Below are 18671 nucleotides of genomic sequence, written 5' to 3'. Positions count from 1 at the left end.
CCCTTACCCCAATAATAAAATAATAATAATAATAATAATAATAATAATAATAGTAATAGTAATAAAACAAACTTTTTTTTTTTTGCTTCCTAATGATTTGTAAACCTATGTTGAATTTATGTATTAAATTAAAATTAAATTTATGCATTTAGCAGACACTTTTATCCAAAGCAACTTACAGTGCATTCAGGCTATCAATTTTTACCTATGATGTGTTCCGGGGAATCAAACCCCCAACTTTGCGCTTGATATAGCAATGCTCTACCAATTGAGCTACAGGAAAACTATATATATTGTGACACTTTTCCCGAGCTGTCATCAGCGTTGCCTTGGAAACTGAGAAGACACACCTGCACCTGCTCGTCACGGGCAGAGTGGCCACACCTTCGCCCCATCAAGCTCTGGCTTCATAAACCCAGCAAACGAACACGGAGGTGAGAGATGTCACCACAAGACTTGGCTAACCTATTCAATTTTTTCTACAAAAAGCAGTGTGTGAAAGCACAGGGAGAGCACGGACCCACACAGCACAGCGCACCAATCGAAGAGGAAGCCGAGCACCGAGCATCAATCCGCCTTTGGCCAACCTTCTTTCCCCCACCAATTCACTAATAAAATCCACCCTTTGGGGAACTTGCCTGCATCCTCGCGTCATGTCCTTCACCCCGCCACACTGGTGGAGAATGCGGGTAGGACAGTGAAGAAGTCACCAACGACCCCTCCACACGACTTTTGTTTTTCTCTCCTATCCATTTTGGCTCACATACCTTTTCTGTTTTCCCCAGGTGGCGCTCCTCCCCCAAGAATGGAAGAACTGCTGAAACACCTCACCGAGGTGAGCATCAACCAGCAGCAAATAATGGAACACATGGCCTCCCGGCAAGGGTAAACCGAACGTGAGCTTGCCGCGCTCCGTCTGGCCACTGGCCTGCGAACTCCGCTACCTGACCCCCGTGTCCAGGCAACGCAGTTGCTGCCCAAAATGACGGTGCACGATGACGTAACAATGTATCTCCAGATGCTCGAAAATGTGGACAAATCTTATTTTGACCCATATTTTGGGAAAATGCTTAGAAATTTTTCAAAAACTCAACGGTACACTGTGGGCAGATTCACTACCCCTTTGGTATGTTCGTGGATGAAAACATCCACTAAATTAAACTGTTGTAAAAATGTATCAGATAAATATTTTGTAAAAATGTTTTGCATAAATCTATTAATAAGTCCTGATCAAAACTACCAAATGTTTAAAACAATTCCAAGATTTTAACTCTTTAATTACCAAGTTCATAAATAATGTCACTGATTTGGGAAAAAAACACACAAAATTACATATTTTCAATATAAAAAGTGATTGTGGACTGGATATTTTTTTTACCTTTTATCACAGTCTTGGGCATGTCAAAGATTAGTCACAAGATTGGCTTTGATGCATTGTTAGTTTTTGTGCAGCATTAGATTTTAATTTTTTCTCCCTCATTTGTTGTTGATGGCTGTTTTTGCCCCATTGACTTCCATTATAAAGGCATTTTTTGATTGCAAAGCCATGCCACCATATAATCATGCATTCTTGATTTTTTTGTGGTTTTCCCTTTTGGGAAGAAGTAAAAAAAAAATATTTTTACAGTTGATCACTAGGTGACCATTAACCCTTTAGATAGGCCTGTGCAAAAAAAGGCTTAGTTTCTGGCTTGTATATAGATTTATATGGAGTATAATAGCAAATTATAGTGTGTGTGTGTGTGTGTGTGTGTGTGGGAGAGAGAGAGAGAGAGAGAGAGAGAGAGAGAGAGAGAAAGAGGGGGTGTGAGAGAGACCTTTGTGCACTTACCTTGATGTACACTATCTGAAAAAATCCAAATATGCACCTCATGCTCTCAGAACTACATGGAGTAAACAATAAAAAAAGAAGTGTGTTTATGCACCTGCTGCCTTTTGATGGTGAAAAGTACAGATGGCCTATATGTGAACTGCTCGTATTTTCTTGATGGTAAAGCCAGTTTAAAACCTTAAAATCCTGTAAAAAAAATCTACTTTGCATCAAATTTATGAACATAATGTATTATGAACCAAAATGCAATACCAAATTCAAATAAGCTGCAGCTCGCTGGAGGGGTCAAGCTACATAATCATTTCTAAAACTTTGGTACAAGTCAAGCCCTTTCTCGTGTTGCTTGCTGCTCTTCTCACCATTAAATGACCAGCATGATGCCATGCAAGTGTTTAAATCCATGTACTTTGCTTTTGTTTAGTCTATTCCCTTGTTAAGTCTGACGTCACGTAGCAGCTCTTCCGTGTCCCAACACTCTATCAGTTACCACGAGAAAACAACAAAAGGTGCTAATATAAACTCACAATGTGATAGAATCCTAGCGAAAAAGTTATAATCTTAACCTTTAACTTTATACCAAAGTCCCAGATAGCCAGACAGTGAAAATATAAATATAAAAAAATATATAAAAATTATTTGTGTTTGGGATGCTGTGAGCACGGAGACCTGCAGAGTTTAGCTCCAACCCTAATTAAACATACCTGAAAAAGGAAATCAGTGTTTTCGCTATAACGAGATAGATACAGGCAGGTGAGTTTTTATGAGGGCTGAAGCTAAACTCTGCAGGATAGTGGCCCTCCAGGACCAGAGTTGCCCATCCCTGAGGTAGTGTATATCCTAAGTTTGAAAGCGTTTAGCTTAAATTATCAATATGAATAAACAGTGCTCATAAACGGCTGCTGAGGTCATATTCTCAAGTGAAGCGAGTTGAAGCCTGGACCCGGAAACAGCGCTTCTTACGTCCTCACTTAACAACTGAATACTTTCACCACCATTTAAAATACACTTTTGTTTACTCCATGTAGTTCTGAGAGCTGAGGTGTACATTTTGATTTTCTGAAATACATCAAGGTAAGTGCGCAAAGGTCTCTCTCACACACTCTCTCTCTCTTTCTCACACACACATACACACACACAATATAATATGTTGTTATACTCCATATAGCTTCATATACAAGTCAGAAACTAAGCTTTTATTGCACAGGCCTATCTAAAGGGTTAATGGTCCCACCTTCTGTAGTGATCATCTGTAAAAATAACAAATGTTACCTCTTCCCAACAGGGAAAACCACCAACAATCAAGAATCTCACACACACACAAACACTATAATTTGATGTTATACTCCATATAACTCCATATACAAGCCAGAAACTAAGCCTTTTTTTTTTTTGCACAAGCCTATCTAAAGGGTTAATGGTCCCACCTAGTGATCAACTGTAAAAGTAAAAAAAAATTGTACCTCTTCCCAAAAGGGAAAACCACAAACAATCAAGAATGCATGATTTTATGGTGTCATGGCTTTGCAATCAAAAAATGTCGTTATAATGGAAGTCAATGGGGCAAAAACAGCCAACAACAACAAATGAGGGAGAAAAAAAATTAATCTAATGCTGCACAAACACTAAAAATGCATCAAAGCCAATTTTGCTACTAATCTTTGACATCCTCTAGACTGTTATAAAAAGTAAAAAAAAATAAAAAATCCAGCCACAATTAGGACTGAAGTTGATTAACAGATTTATGCAAAAAAAAAAAAAGAAAAAAAATATGAATCTGATAAATTTTTACAGCAGTTTAATTGAGTGGATGTTTTCATCCCGAACATACCGAAAGGGTAGTGAATTTGAACAATCCATAAGGGTTAAATATTTAGACTTAATAGGCTATTTAATTTCAAACATTTGTATTTATATATATATATATATATATATATATATATATATATATATATATATATATATATATATATATATATATATATAAAACTTTTTAATTTGGACCACAACATGCCCTAGATAGTGTTTGAAAGTGTTTTGATTCTTTATTGTTCGTTTACACTTTACATTAGGGCTTCATTAGTTGACATTGTTAACTCATTAGTTAACAAACTGTCAATGAAAAATTATTCTAAACATTAATTAATCTTAGGTAATTCCAGTATTTAATAAAACATTGTTAAAACTGAAAGTTTACGTTTGTTTCTGTACTGTTGAGTTTATGAATGCAATGGCCAATCAGAGGCTTTCAGATGAGTCATCGCTGAAACACTGCACGCACTCGCTGACTAAATTCTCTGGCGAATTCTCTCATCAGAAACTAAAAAGTACAGATGTGCTATGAATACAAGTAATATATTCATTCATTTAACACTGTATGCAGTATAAGTAATTCTAATGTTATTTTTGGAGAGTGCTTGAATTCTGGCTAGACTAAATGAAAATTTTCTTTGATAATGTAAATGTTATTTTGCCATCTTTCTGTACAATAAAAGTGTTAAATTAGTAACTTTTTTTTTTTTAAATTCACATTAAAAACAAAAACAAAACAAAAATTATATTTTTATGGTATGACACCCATACCTGGTACTTAAGTAAAAAAAATGGGATTTTATGCATAGCTAGTGGGAAGTCGTGGCCTAATGGTTAGAGGGTTGAACTCCCAATCGAAGGGTTGTGAGTTCTAGTCTCGGGCCGGATGGAATTGTGGGTGGGGGGAGTGCATGTACAGTTCTCTCTCCACCTTCAATACCACGACTTAGGTACCCTTGAGCAAGGCATTGAACCCCCAACTGCTCCCCGGGCGCCGCAGCATAAATGGCTGCCCACTGCTCTGGGTGTGTGCTCACAGTGTGTGTGTGTGTGTGTGTTCACTGCTCTGTGTGTGTGCATTTTGGATGGGTTAAATGCAGAGCACAAATTCTGAGTATGGGTCACCATACTTGGCTGAATGTCACTTCACTTCACTTCACTTCACTTCAGTACATTACACTATTAGGCCACTTTGTCTGCATGGCCTGTTGTAGATCAATTAACATAATTTACAAAGGCACAACATGTATTTCCTTACACATATTTGAGAATCAAGATATGATTATGATATAGTTACAATGTTTGGGAATATTTTGAGTAAAAAGTAAAACATAAGCCCATATAAATTATACAGTGACATCATGGCTGCTGTGCATCACATGACAAGCAAGAAGACACACACACACACACACACACACACACACACACACACACACACACACACACACACACACACACACACACACACTCGCGCCCCTCAAAAATAATGAGTGCATGACGCCCCGACCATAGATATACCTATACATAAACATTTCTATAAAATCCACGGATTTGTACAGTAAGTTAATGAACTCAAACTGTATGATGTTACCGAAAACTCGTTTTCCGGTTTCATTCACAAAACAGGGCGTCGCAGAAAATGTTGCGAGTCCTGAAAAAATTGTGTTTATAGAATATTGCTGTCACTTCTGCACTCTCCCACATATACAAATTAGTATTAGAAAAATATAATATAATGTATAATTAAAATGATAAATTACATAAAATGTATATAAAATACAACTTACTTGTACGTCTTCAGTGTAGGCCCGTGGGCTTCAGGCCGTTGAATCCTCTGTGTTAATTTACCTCTGCATGTACCTTATGTGACATATTTGTTTAGGCGCAAATGATATCGATATTACAGTTATGAAACGTTATAAAGAACTTACCGTAACGTGTGAAGGTATTTTCTGGTTTTGAATCCTGCGAGATGGCGTCTGGTCCTCCGATATGAAAACTTTTACTTTCACTTTGACCTTCTTCTTCTGGTGCTGTTTACAAGCCAACTGATGAATTACTGCCTCCTACTGGACTGGAGTAAGAAACATGAACAGAATAGAAGGAGAACACATTCAGAGGGTGGGAGAGTGAGAGAGCGAGAGAGAATCATGGTAAAGTTCAGCACTCCTTAAAACTGAGATGAAAATAATTAAAATAATTAAAATTTAGTGATAAAACATTTAAAGGTATTAATGTATAAATTTGAGAGTGCATTGTTATTGCAATCTTTACCACTGGGGGACACTCAGCTCAGTAAAAACAAAAATGCATTTATTTTGTTCGCAGTAATGCTGAGGATTTATCTGCATATGGTTGTTATTTGTTTTGTGTTTGCTGACAGAAGGGTTATTTCTTATTCATCATTCTCCAGTGAGGTGAAACTGAAGTAATTTTGAACATTAGATCCTCATTGTGAAACCAAAAATGACAGTATTGGACATTTCTGAATTATAGTTTGGACAGTCATTTTTGTACCATATACTGCTGGTGCTAAATTAATAAACATATACATGCATAAATGTAGACACTGTACTCAGTAAAATGCACTATGATCCATTTCCATCTCTAAATGATTTCATGTCTTATGAGAAGAGCACAGATGATTTCACGTATTTCTACATTCAGATTCTTCACAATTTCTTGTTTTGTGTTCCACTACAAAAGTAAAAAATAAAAATAAAAACAATAAAATTGTAGGTTTGAAACAGCACGATGGTGTAAATAATGGCAGAATGGTCAGTTTTGTGGGGACTAGTTCTTCAGTTGCTGAAATGCTCTTATTTGTGTTTCCCACTAGATAGTAGAGTTGGGTCCGAGTCCACCTTTGTCGAGTACGAGTCAAGACCAAGTCCACAAACATCGAGTCCAAGTCCGAGTCCGAGTCCAAAAGGGGCCGAGATGGACTCAAGTCCGAGTTCTTAAAGGCCGAGTCCGAGTCGAGTCCGCCCGAGTCCAGAAAGTAATTAAATTAAAAAAAAGAGTATAAATTGGTATTGTACATTTGTACATTCTATTAATATTTTAACCTTTCAACCCATTAAACCAATGGCAATATAAAAATGTAATAAAAAAATACCACTGTTACATCTAGTCATTGCCATTGAACATTTTCATTTTATGTCAACCTAACTAGTTTCCTATCAAAAAAGTTTTCAAAGGTTTTATTGTATTACAAGTGCATGAAAATACAAATGAACCTATTTTATTATTGTATCACACTTTATTGTCCTCCAGTTAAAGATGACATTTCAGTTATTTAATGCTTCTCCCCCACATTTGACAGAGGTAAAGTGCAGCCAATGAGGAGATCCTTAATGATGGCATTATGAATTTCTTGTTGTCTTGGAGAACTTGCATCATAAAGTTGCATTGCTTGTTTGGTCAGTTCTGGTCTTGCAAATCCTGCAATGCTGAGCTGTGCAGCATCTGTTGGTTGCTGCTGCTGTCTTTGGTAGTCGGTTGCATCGGTTTTCGGATCACCAGTACACTGAACCGAAAACCGTTTCTTTCGGAGGCGTCCGATTTGAGAACCGATGAACTGATGATACTGCGCATGCGTGTAATTTTTCAAGTATTTTGTTAAACATCGGAAAGTGTGATAAAACTAAAAAAAAAAGAAAAAAAAAAAAAGAAATATATATATATATATATATATATATATATATATATATATATATATATATATATATATATATATATATATATATATATATATATATATACGTTTTTTTTTTTTAAGATCGGGGCTACATGTTTCTAATCTGTATATTGTAGATTATGTATGGGCCAAAGGGGTTTTCAGGGAAGTTAGACAATAATTAAGACTCTAAAGACATGTTTAATATGAATAAGGGATGATTTATGAAATATCTGCACTGTATTTATAGTTAATGATGACAGATTCACAAACTGAGTTTGTAGTAAACAGAACATGAACATGAGTAGAGCAGCTGATGATACTGAACTGCAGCACGTGCCGGTGTCCTGACATTTTATCCTACCCTGTCAGATTTTCCTACCCGGGTTTTGAGCGATTCGCGTTCTCGAGTCAAGAACCGGTTGTATCAGTTTTCAGATCATCAGTAAACTGAACTGAAAACCGTTTCTTTCGGACGCGTCCGATTCGAGAACCGAGGAGCTGATGATACTGCGCATTCGTGATTCAGCATGAAGCCGACTGACTCACAGCGCGTCTGAACCGAACTGATTCTTTTGGTGATTGATTCTGAACTGATTTTGTCACATTTCAATTATCAATTAAGTTTCATTGTAATCATGGACTGAGCCATTCACAAAGCTTGCAGCAGTTACCTGCAGACCTCCATTACTGTCAGCTGAAGATTATAGAGCTTAGCAATAGTACAAGCGGGGAAAATCATGATTTTATTCTATTCATACTATACAGTATGTCATATTGTCAACAGTAACAGACAATGCTACAGTAAAAACATGTTCATTGGTCAATGAAGATTGTGCAACATAATGACAAATAAACATTTTTTTAAAATGAATATGACATGATGTTACTACTATAGCCAGAAGATGGCTGCAGAGGATCACTCATTTGATAATTTTGCCATGTTTTACTTTCTAATATATTAAAGCAATAAGCCCCAAGAAGCCATGGTTTACAGTGAATTTATTCCAGTTAAGGGGCGTTGTTAGGTACAACACGAAGCGGAGTGCCCTAAAACAACAGCTTCACACGGCTTATTGCTTTTATTAAATGGTTATTCCATGTATGTAATTTCACAAAATAAAACAAAGCAAAATGAAATGTAATGATATTAATAAAAAAACAGTATTCTTCCACCAAATAATTTAGTTCCTCAGAATCAGTTGTTGTTTGCCAAGCAACACACAAACATAAAACAAAGGTGTATGTTTGTGGAGTAATTTACAAAAGCTTCGAAAGCAGCTCAACCAATCAGAGGACTGGAAATATCCATATTATAAAAGTCCTCATTTGAATTGTTTTTCAGTTTCTCTTTGTTATTTTCTGTTCTGCACCCAAGAACATTCCACCCTCTATTCATTTTGGTCACATGACTGTTTGTGACAGTAATGTCGAAGAGTGTGCATATTGTTACGTTCTACAGATTAAGTTTATTTTGTATACATGTCTTCCCAACCACTAGATGGCAGTCGTGGTTGCCCCCCCCCCCATGCCTTTATTTCTGTGCAGGTAAAGCCAGGTGAAGGTGATCTATTTCGACCTCACTCAGACCGTCACCACGGTCTTACCTTGAATGACGCCATTCTGCCAGCTCTCCTCGAGACCTAATGTAAACAATGTCAGGTGACTGACCCCTAGTGGTTGGTTCCCTATAAAACATCCGGATGAACCGAACACTTCCTCTTTGCCTTTCTCGCCTCTCTAGAGACCGGTTTGGAGGAAATCCGCGTGTATACGCTGTTATTTGGAAATCTGTACCCATTCAATCCGTCACTATAGTGCAGGCGCCTGGTGCCCCTGAGGATTGCGGTATTTCTTTCCTTTTTCTTCTATATTTTCAGGTGAGTGGTTGGTATTATTTACAATTTAACGAATTTGATTCATGTTAAAATTGTTTTGTAGGGATTGTATTCTGACGCTTAAGAAGCGTATGGATGTGGTGAGTAACTTTTGCTCTATATCCACATCAGTTGAAAGGAGGTTTTTTTTGTTTACCTGGTGATCTGCTGTTCGCAGCGGAGGGGACTCGGTCACCTGTCTTTATCTGTGCGTTCGCGCATAGATAGGTGTTGCATTAAAAAAAAAAAAAAAAAAAAAAAAAAAAAAAAACATTTTTTTTTTGGAATCAAGGAATTTAGTTATCACACTGTCTCCACTGTTCGCAGCGGTGAAATTAAGTAGATATATATGTATAATTTTGATTGTGTATACACACATTTACATATCATTGGCAAACTCCTGTGCGCAGGAGTAGTCCTATGTGTTATCTGAGCTACAACTGTACGCAGCTGTCTAACAATCATGAGTCAACCTCTGTGCCATTATTGTCGTGCTACTATGCATCCTCGGGATGGACATCGCGAGTGTCCATCATGTCTGGGTATAGCCCATTTACTGGAGGACATTGGAAATCCATGCCCGGCCGCAGCTGAGTTCTCCCTACAAGAGAGGGTGCAGAGAGCTAGCCTTTTTGAATGGCCAGCTCATGACAGAGGTGCATCAAGATCAGTGGTTGATGCACGCTCTCTTAAACGGAGAAGGGAACATTCTCCTGTTGAAGTCCATGATGGACCTAGCTGCTCTGATGGAAGAAGGTCAAGGGCTTCAGAATCTCAAGTTGACACCCAGATGCAAATTCTAGCAACTTTACGGGATTTGGCTGGGAAAATGGATAATTTTAGACCCCACGATAGGGGGTTAGGTGGACAACAACATGCAGTTTCATCTGTTGTTTCTGAGGATGATATTCCTCCAAATCAGGGCGGAAGAGGTAACATTCCTGACACAATTTCTCTTCATGCTCATGACTCTCTTTTTGGTAGTAATGATCAGGATGTGAGTGAGGAAGATCAAGGAGATAAGTCCAGGTCTTCTGCTATTGATGGAGACAGTAACCAACCTGACATTTTTAACAGAATTCTCAGTGCTGCAAGAATTCTAGGTTTGGAAACCCAGGCTGAGGCATCAACGACACCAGTGGTGCAAGGTGTGTGGGCTGGGGTCTCCCAGTCTCAACCATCTGTTTCGATTCCTGTTACTGAGGACTATTCACAAATGCTAAGCAAAGCATGGAATCATCCCAGAGCTGCCCCCCAGTTCAATGCTGGTTGCAGACGCTTTGCTAATATGCAGTATGCTGCAGAAACCGGCATGGGCGGTATGCCAGCGGTGGAGCGTGAAATGGCATCTTTAACATCCTTGGGTCTAGACCGGGTGACTGATGACCCACGCTGTCCCCGGAAAGAGTGTGAGAAGACCGATAACCTAGTGTGTCGAACCTACAACTCAGCCACACGTGCAGCCCGATCTGGTAATGCCTTAGCCATAATTCTGGCTTCTTTACGGAAACTTATAAATCCGGAAGATCGGGACATTATGGGTTTGGTCGATGCAGCCCTGGTTACGCACGCCCAGCTCACTAGAGACATTGGGGCTTCTATGTCATCTGCAATCCTTTCTCGTAGACAGATTTGGTTAGCACAGACTTCCCTACCTGATACTATCAGGAAGGAACTGACATACATGCCCGTCACACCAGGCCGTGTGTTTCACCCAGACTCTCAGACGACACTTGATAAAGCTGAGCAAGCGCGGAAGAGAAGAGAATCAGTGCAACGCACATTTGGTCCCGCTAAGGCAGCTAGACAGTCATATCGAGGCTTTCAGCCCCCTCATCATCCCCATTTTAGTCGGGCAGGACCATGGGAGTTCAACAGAAGACAAAATACCCATTCTCAGAGGTTTGATAGCAGCCAAAGTGCCAGACAAGCGCCACGGCATTCCCAAATGGCTCGGTCTCGTACATCAGTTAGAGATGCACCACAAAAGAAGCGAAACCCCAGGGGCTCAGGCCCCTATGGGGGAACCGCGTAGCAATCCTGGAAGAGCTGCCGGAATCTGCTCCCAGCTATGCCTGGACAGCTGGGAGAGGAAAATCTCAGATCGTTGGGTACTCGCTACGATAAAAAGCGGATACAGAATCCAGTTCCGGCAACGACCTCCTTCGTTTTCAGGGATTCAATTAACTGTGGTCAAAGACGCAGTCCAGGCAGAAATTTTATCCAAAGAAATAACAACACTTCTTGGAAAGAAGGCAATTACTCCACTACAACCCTACGAACAGCACACTGGGTTTTATTCGAACTATTTCCTTGTGCCCAAAAAAGATGGTGGTCTCCGACCCATTTTAGACCTAAGACGTCTGAATGCATACATAAAAGTATTGCCATTCAAGATGCTGACCACCGCCCAAATCTTGGAGGTTATAGAGCCAAACGAGTGGTTTACAACACTAGACCTCAAAGATGCATACTTTCATGTGCCCATTCATCCAGATCACAGGAAGTTCCTTCGCTTTGCTTTTCAAGGCCAAGCATATCAATTCGAGGTCCTTCCCTTTGGCCTTTCCCTCTCTCCCCGTGTATTTACCAGGGTGGTGTCAGCCGTTCTTTACCCTCTTCAGGCAGTGGGTATAAAGATCCTCCCATACCTGGACGACTGGCTAATCTGTGCACCAAGCCGTCACAAGGTTCTAAGAGATACAGAGGCTGTTATCAACCATGTACAAGAGCTTGGGTTCCGCATGAATCTCAAAAAAAGCAATGTCGAACCACGGCAAGAGACCGTATTTGTAGGGTTAGTTTTGAACACCTTAACAATGACCGCATATCTGTCCCCACAGAGGGTAGCAAGGTTATCTGCCCTGGCACTATCTTTCCGCTTAGGCAAGCGGATGGAGTTGGCACAGTTCCAAAGATTACTGGGGATGATATCGGCAGCAATAAAGGTAGTGCCTCTGGGACTGCTCAAAGCACGACCATTGCAATGGTGGATCAACAAATTTCAACTCCACCCAAAATTACACAGGCGAGTGAAGTTGAAAGTCACACAGAAATGTGTTCAGGCTCTGCGTCCATGGATAAGCAGCAGCAGGTTGGGTCAAGGTGTTCCTCTGGGAAATATACCAGCGAGGAGAATGGTGGTGACAACCGATGCTTCTCTGAAAGGTTGGGGGGCTGTCTGGCAAGGAAGATCAGTCAGAGGCTCATGGATGTTCCCATGGACTATGGAACACATCAATGTGCTGGAGCTGAGAGCAATCTATCTGTCTTTGAGACACTTGATTCCGTTCCTACAGGACAGGCATGTCCTTGTAAGAACCGACAATATGTCGGCAGTTTATTACATCAATCACCAAGGAGGCACCAGGTCATTGCGCTGCCTCCAGGAAACCAGGAGACTTCTGTTTTGGGCTCACCCGAGACTCGCCTCTCTCAGGGCAATTTACATACCCGGAAAAGTGAACCGGGCAGCGGATCTCCTCTCCCGAACTGGACCTCTCCCAGGGGAATGGCGATTACACCCGGAGGTGGTGCATCTCATTTGGACCCGGTTTGGGAGAGCCCACACCGACCTGTTTGCATCAGCCGAGACAACCCATTGCAAGATGTGGTTCTCTCTGAGTGGCCAAGGAGGGCCTTTGGGACTGGATGCACTGTCTCACGAGTGGCCGGGAGGTTTATTATATGCTTTTCCTCCCCTACCATTGATTCCTCATGTGCTCAAAAGGGTGGATCTGGGATGTTGCAAGATCTTACTGATCGCCCCGAAATGGCCAAAGAGACATTGGTTCCCACTTCTCCTACGTCTGGTACAGGGCCATCCATGGCCACTACCAACCAGAACAGACCTTCTCTCTCAAGTGGAGGGACAGATCTGGCACCCAAACCCAGCCACATTACAACTCTGGGTTTGGCCCCTACTGAGCCCCTCTCTTGTCAGCTAGAGGAGGCAGTAAGGAGAACCATAAATAATTCTAAAGCGCCTTCCACTTGGGATAACTACTCGAGTAAGTGGCGTGTGTTCTCTAACTGGTGTCAGGACAAAAACTTGGACCCCATGAATTGTGTTCTCGATTCCATTTTATGCTTTCTTCAGTCACTTTTAGACTCAGGAAAAAAAGTCAATACCGTACGAGTTTATGTGGCGGCTATTTCCCATTTCCACAGTATTGTGGAAGGTTTATCAGTTGGTAAACACATGTTGGTTACTCAATTTCTCAAAGGTGCACGTCGCCTCTATCCAGACAAAAGGCTGAGATCACCATCCTGGGATCTTCCCATGGTTCTTCAGTCATTGACTAGAGCCCCATTTGAACCATTGGCCCAGACGGATCTTAAATCACTGACGTGGAAAACAGTTTTTCTTCTTGCTATCTGTTCAGCAAAGAGAGTGGGTGAGTTACATTCGTTAGCAGTAAGTGAAGACTGTCTGAGATGGAAGGCAAACTATTCAGGGGTCTCTCTCTGGCCGAACCCGGCTTTCCTGCCTAAAGTTCTTAATACTTGCACGATCAATCAAGTAATCGAACTTGCAGCGTTTCAACCTGATCCTGATCTCTCTTGTACAGAACTTGATCTTGCTACCTTATGTCCAGTTCGAGCACTTCGCACATACATTGAGCGGACACAGTCGTTACGACATTTACACACTCAGTTGTTTTTGTGTTTCGATAAGAAAAGTATCGGAAAACCAGCCTCGAAACAGCGCCTATCACATTGGATAGTAGACACTATTGCACACACATACTCCAGTCAGAGCTTACCAGTCCCAGGGAACCTGGTAGCTCATTCTACCAGGAGTCTTGCCACATCCTGGGCAGCACTGAAGGGGGTGGCACTAACGGACATATGTGCAGCGGCATCATGGAGCTCACCTTGTACCTTTGCCCAGTATTACAGGGTCAATGTGGCGGACCCAGTTACGCTTGGGTCCACAATTCTGCTCTCGGCCACTAAGCAGGGATGTAAAGAAGGAGAGGCTTACATTCCCTCGTGACCTTGATGGCACTAGTCATCCAAGGTAAGACCGTGGTGACGGTCTGAGTGAGGTCGAAATAGATCGTAAGTTATGACTATAACTATGGATCTATGAGACCGAATGATGACCGTCACCATTTCTTGTCACTCGGGATGAACTGAGGCGTTCCAGGCAAGAGGAAGTGTTCGGTTCATCCGGATGTTTTATAGGGAACCAACCACTAGGGGTCAGTCACCTGACATTGTTTACATTAGGTCTCGAGGAGAGCTGGCAGAATGGCGTCATTCAAGGTAAGACCGTGGTGACGGTCATCATTCGGTCTCATAGATCCATAGTTATAGTCATAACTTACGATCTCCTGGGATGAAGGATGCTCGTTTGGGGAGTGGTCTTGTCGAAGTTTAAAAGCCTCATCGCGCTCAAGGGAGAGGGACGCGTGGTTCTTTTGTTGTTTGGGGCTTTAGCTAATAGTTGGTTCTTTCTAAGCTCTACTGTTGTTTAGTTGTGAATCAGTGTTAAAACCTTTCTATTTAATTCTTTGCCTTGCTGTTAACTTGTCAACATTGTTACATTGATATAGAGACTTATTTCTTTCTGTATTTATTTTGATACCAATTGTGGAAACGTGTCTTCTAATTTCAATATATACATCCAAAAACGGGAAGTTCTAGGGAGTGGGTGCCCTCTTTTTATTATTTTTGAATCATTTTCTCCTGTTTAAAACTAGAGAGGGAGTAAGGGAATTATATTGTTGTCTATTTACTTTTTATTTCTGTAAGGTAAGTGTAGACTTGGTCGCAATAGTTAGAGGCATTTTTTTTATTGTATTTTCTTTGGGATTTTCATCCACTCCTGAAGACTTAATACTTCCTTGTTTGTGTTACATCAAATAAATTGTTGTATCACAGTTATGTTGTTTACTTTTTTTTTTCTTTAATGTTGCTTTCCCCTATCCTAGACTGGGTGGAACGTAACATTAATTGGGGGCTCGTCCAGCTGGTAGGCATCTCCTCATACTCATTATGTTCCTTTTCAACTAAAAGAGGAGGTAAGCCTTTGTTATGATCACTGCCATTTTTTTCTGTGTGTATTGCTTGCCTATTTTTGACTTTGGTGAAAGAGGAAATTCTGTGATAGGGACAGTATGGATTTTGATCTTATATCATTTACACTTAGCCCTACAACAGAAGAATTTAATCATTGTAGAAAGAAAGATTTATTGTTGATAGCTGATTTCTTTAACATTGAAATACCTAGAGAAGCGATTAAGAAGGTTATCAAAGATGAACTGTTTGAGAAGCTAGTTAGTGAGGGTATTTTGCCAAGAGAATATGAAGAGGTGATTGAAGAGGTACAAGATGTAGCTGGGGAATCTATAGATCAAGAGCTTCCCCTTGACTCTAAAAGTGTTGCATCTTGTGATGATCCAAAGATGGCACTTAAACTAAAGGAATTAGATCTATCAATAAGGAAACAAGAGTGTGAGGCTCAAAGAATTCGGCTTCGGGCTATTGAGATACAAGCTGATCGTGTTATTAGATTGCGGCAGCTAGATTTACAGGCTCAGCAAATGCAGAGTAAGCCTGTTCCATTGCCACGATCTAGAGCTCCCTCTGGCACTTCTCCTGTGCAAAGTCCTAATCGTTCAATGTTAGATTCACAATCCGGTTTTGATGTGAGTAAAAACATTGCATTAGTGCCAAAATTTCGTGAGAGCGAAGTTGACGCTTATTTCACCGCATTTGAACGAGTGGCTGCTAATTTGAAGTGGCCAAAGGAGATGTGGGCCTTGTTACTGCAATGCAGTTTAGTAGGGAAGGCCCAGGAGGTTTCTTCAGCTTTGCCAATAGAGCAGTCTTTAGACTATGACATTGTTAAATCTGCAGTACTTCGAACCTATGAGCTTGTGCCCGAGGCCTATCGCCAGAAATTTAGAAATTTGTCAAAAACAGTCAATCAGACATTTGTAGAATTTGCTAGAGAAAAGAAAAATCACTTTTAAAAATGGTGTCTGTCTAGCAAAGTTAATAGTTTTGAACAGCTGCAAGAATTGCTTTTGTTGGAAGATTTCAAGCGTTGCATCCCAGAGAAAATTGTTGTTCACTTGAATGAGAAAAGGGTTGTGTCTCTGCAGGATGCAGCAGTTATTTGTGATGAATTTGTGTTGACCCATAAACAGGTGTTTTCTTCACCACGTCCAACTAGAAATCTGTCTTTTAGGGATGAAAGTAGGGAGAGAGGCATGCCTAAAACTCCTCATTCATACAGAAATGACATGCCAGTCGCTAGTGGTCGTAGCCCAGTTGCTAAATTAAATGGAGATGGGCGTGTTTGCTTTTATTGTCTTGACCCCAGCCATTTAATTTCTGAGTGCAAGGCCTGGAAGCAGAAAAACTCTGCTGCCAAGACTAAAAGTGTAGCGTTTGTTCAGAGTGCATCCAGTTTTGATTCTCCACTCAAGTCCAAAGTATATGAACCTTTCATTTTTAACGGCTCTGTGTCTCTTTCTGCTGGTTCTGACTATAAGCCTATTCAGATGCTGAGGGACACAGGAAGTGCACAGTCTTTGATTCTGAAGAGTGCTCTGTCATTCTCGTCGGAGTCATATACTGGTGAAAGTGTTTTAATACAGGGGATTGAATTGGGTTGTGTCAAAGTTCCGTTGCACCAAGTCCATTTAAAGTCTGATCTGGTTGAAGGGCCTGTGAAGATAGCTGTCTGTTCTCAATTACCAGTGAAGGGGATAAGTCTTATCCTAGGAAATGATCTGGCAGGTGGAAAGGTTTTTCCCTGTCCTGTGGTGACGGATGTTCCTACTGCTTGTGGTTCAAATGACATTGCAAAAAAAGTTTCCATCCGTCTTTCCTGTTTGTGCTGTGACTCGTGCTCAGGCTCGTAAATATGATGATGTTGTTGAACTTTCAGACTCTTTCTTGATTACTCAGAGTGAGCCGGTGGAAGTCAAGCTGTCTATTGACCCTGAACTTTTTAAATCAGATCTTGATGTCCTGACTGAAGTGGAGAAAATTCCTTTAACACTTGGTAGAGAACAATTAGCTATAGCACAAAAGTCTGATCCCACTTTATCGAAGTGCATAAGTGCCACCTGCGCTGGTGAAAGAAGTCCTAAAACTAGAGTAGGATATTTTTGGGACCGGGAAGTGCTAATGCGTTGGTGGAGGCGACAATTCTCTGATGAGGATGAGTGGAGTACAAGCTACCAAATTGTTCTTCCACAAGGTTATCGTAGACAAGTTCTGAAGTTGGCTCATGAGAATGTTTTGTCTGGTCATCTGGGTATCACAAAGACTTTCCAGCGGATTTCAAGGTACTTCTTTTGGCCCGGTTTGAAGTCTGCAGTGTCAGGCTTTGTTCGTTCCTGTTGTGTTTGTCAGCTCTCAGGTAAACCAAATCAGGTTATTTCTCCTGCTCCTTTGCAACCAATTCCTGTTGTGGGAGAGCCTTTTGAGAAACTCCTGATTGATTGTGTAGGTCCATTGCCCAAGTCAAAATCAGGTCATCAGTACATCCTAACGTTGATGTGTGCTGCGACACGATATCCTGAGGCTGTCCCGATATGTACTCTTAAAGCAAAAGTAGTTGTTAAGGAGCTTGTAAAATTTTGCTCTACATTTGGGTTGCCTAAGATTATCCAATCTGATAGAGGTACCAATTTTACCTCTCATGTGTTCAGGCAGGTATTACGAGAACTGGGGGTGAAACATCAACTGTCAAGTGCCTATCACCCTGAGTCCCAGGGGGCACTTGAAAGGTTTCACCAAACTTTAAAGTCCATGCTTCGTGCATACTGTCTTGATACAGGAAAAGACTGGGAAGAGGGATTGCCATTACTCATGTTTGCAATTAGAGAGACCGTTCAAGAGTCACTGGGTTTCAGTCCTGCGGAACTCGTTTTTGGCCATACAGTTCGGGGACCATTGAAGTTGTTGAGTGAGCAGTTGCTGTCTAAGACCACTCCACCCATGTCAGTTTTAGACTATGTCAGTTCTTTTCGGGAACGTCTCCACAGGGCATGTGAAGTTGCAAAACAGCATCTTGTTAAAACACAGGCTAAAATGAAAGCTCATTATGATAAGCAAAGTGTAGTGCATAATTTTCAACCTGGTGAAAAAGTGCTTGTCCTTCTTCCTGTTCCTGGCTCAGCTTTGCAAGCCAAATTTTCGGGCCCCTATGTTGTTGAGCGAAAGCTTGGTGACACAGACTATGTGATTAGTACCCCAGACCGTAAGAGAAAAACCCGGTTGTGTCACATAAATATGTTGAAAGCCTACGTGACCAGGTCGGTATCTCCAGAGTCAATACCAAAACCTGTATCGGTTTTGTCCACTAGTGTCAGGCAAGTGGTATATAATCCTGTAAATGATGGCTTGGCCAATAGTGATGTTCATGGCCTGACAATGCGCTTAAATAATTCCTCCATTTTGAGTGATTTGAAATCATATCTCTGGTATCTTCCTAAAGAACAATGTGAGG

General features: G+C 40.8%; 1 protein-coding gene across 6 annotated transcripts in view; it reads right to left on the bottom strand.

Annotated features, from left to right (window-relative positions):
- The window catches only part of LOC127953117 (NACHT, LRR and PYD domains-containing protein 3), a 117596-nt gene extending 111950 nt beyond the window's left edge, over positions 1 to 5646 (bottom strand). For all 6 annotated transcript variants that reach the window (XM_052552037.1, XM_052552036.1, XM_052552035.1 and 3 more), the window contains exons 1-2: positions 5572 to 5646; positions 5428 to 5500 (exon numbers count right to left, since the gene is read on the bottom strand). The gene's annotated coding sequence lies outside the window, so the exon portion shown is untranslated. The remainder of the gene's footprint in view (positions 1 to 5427; positions 5501 to 5571) is intronic.
- Between the last annotated feature and the right edge of the window lie 13025 nt (positions 5647 to 18671).

The sequence above is a fragment of the Carassius gibelio genome, chromosome B3 (assembly GCF_023724105.1).
Source record: "Carassius gibelio isolate Cgi1373 ecotype wild population from Czech Republic chromosome B3, carGib1.2-hapl.c, whole genome shotgun sequence".
Taxonomy (NCBI): Eukaryota; Metazoa; Chordata; class Actinopteri; order Cypriniformes; family Cyprinidae; genus Carassius; species Carassius gibelio.
Note: the sequence above shows the minus strand (reverse complement) of the source record. Positions and strands in the feature narration are given on the sequence as shown.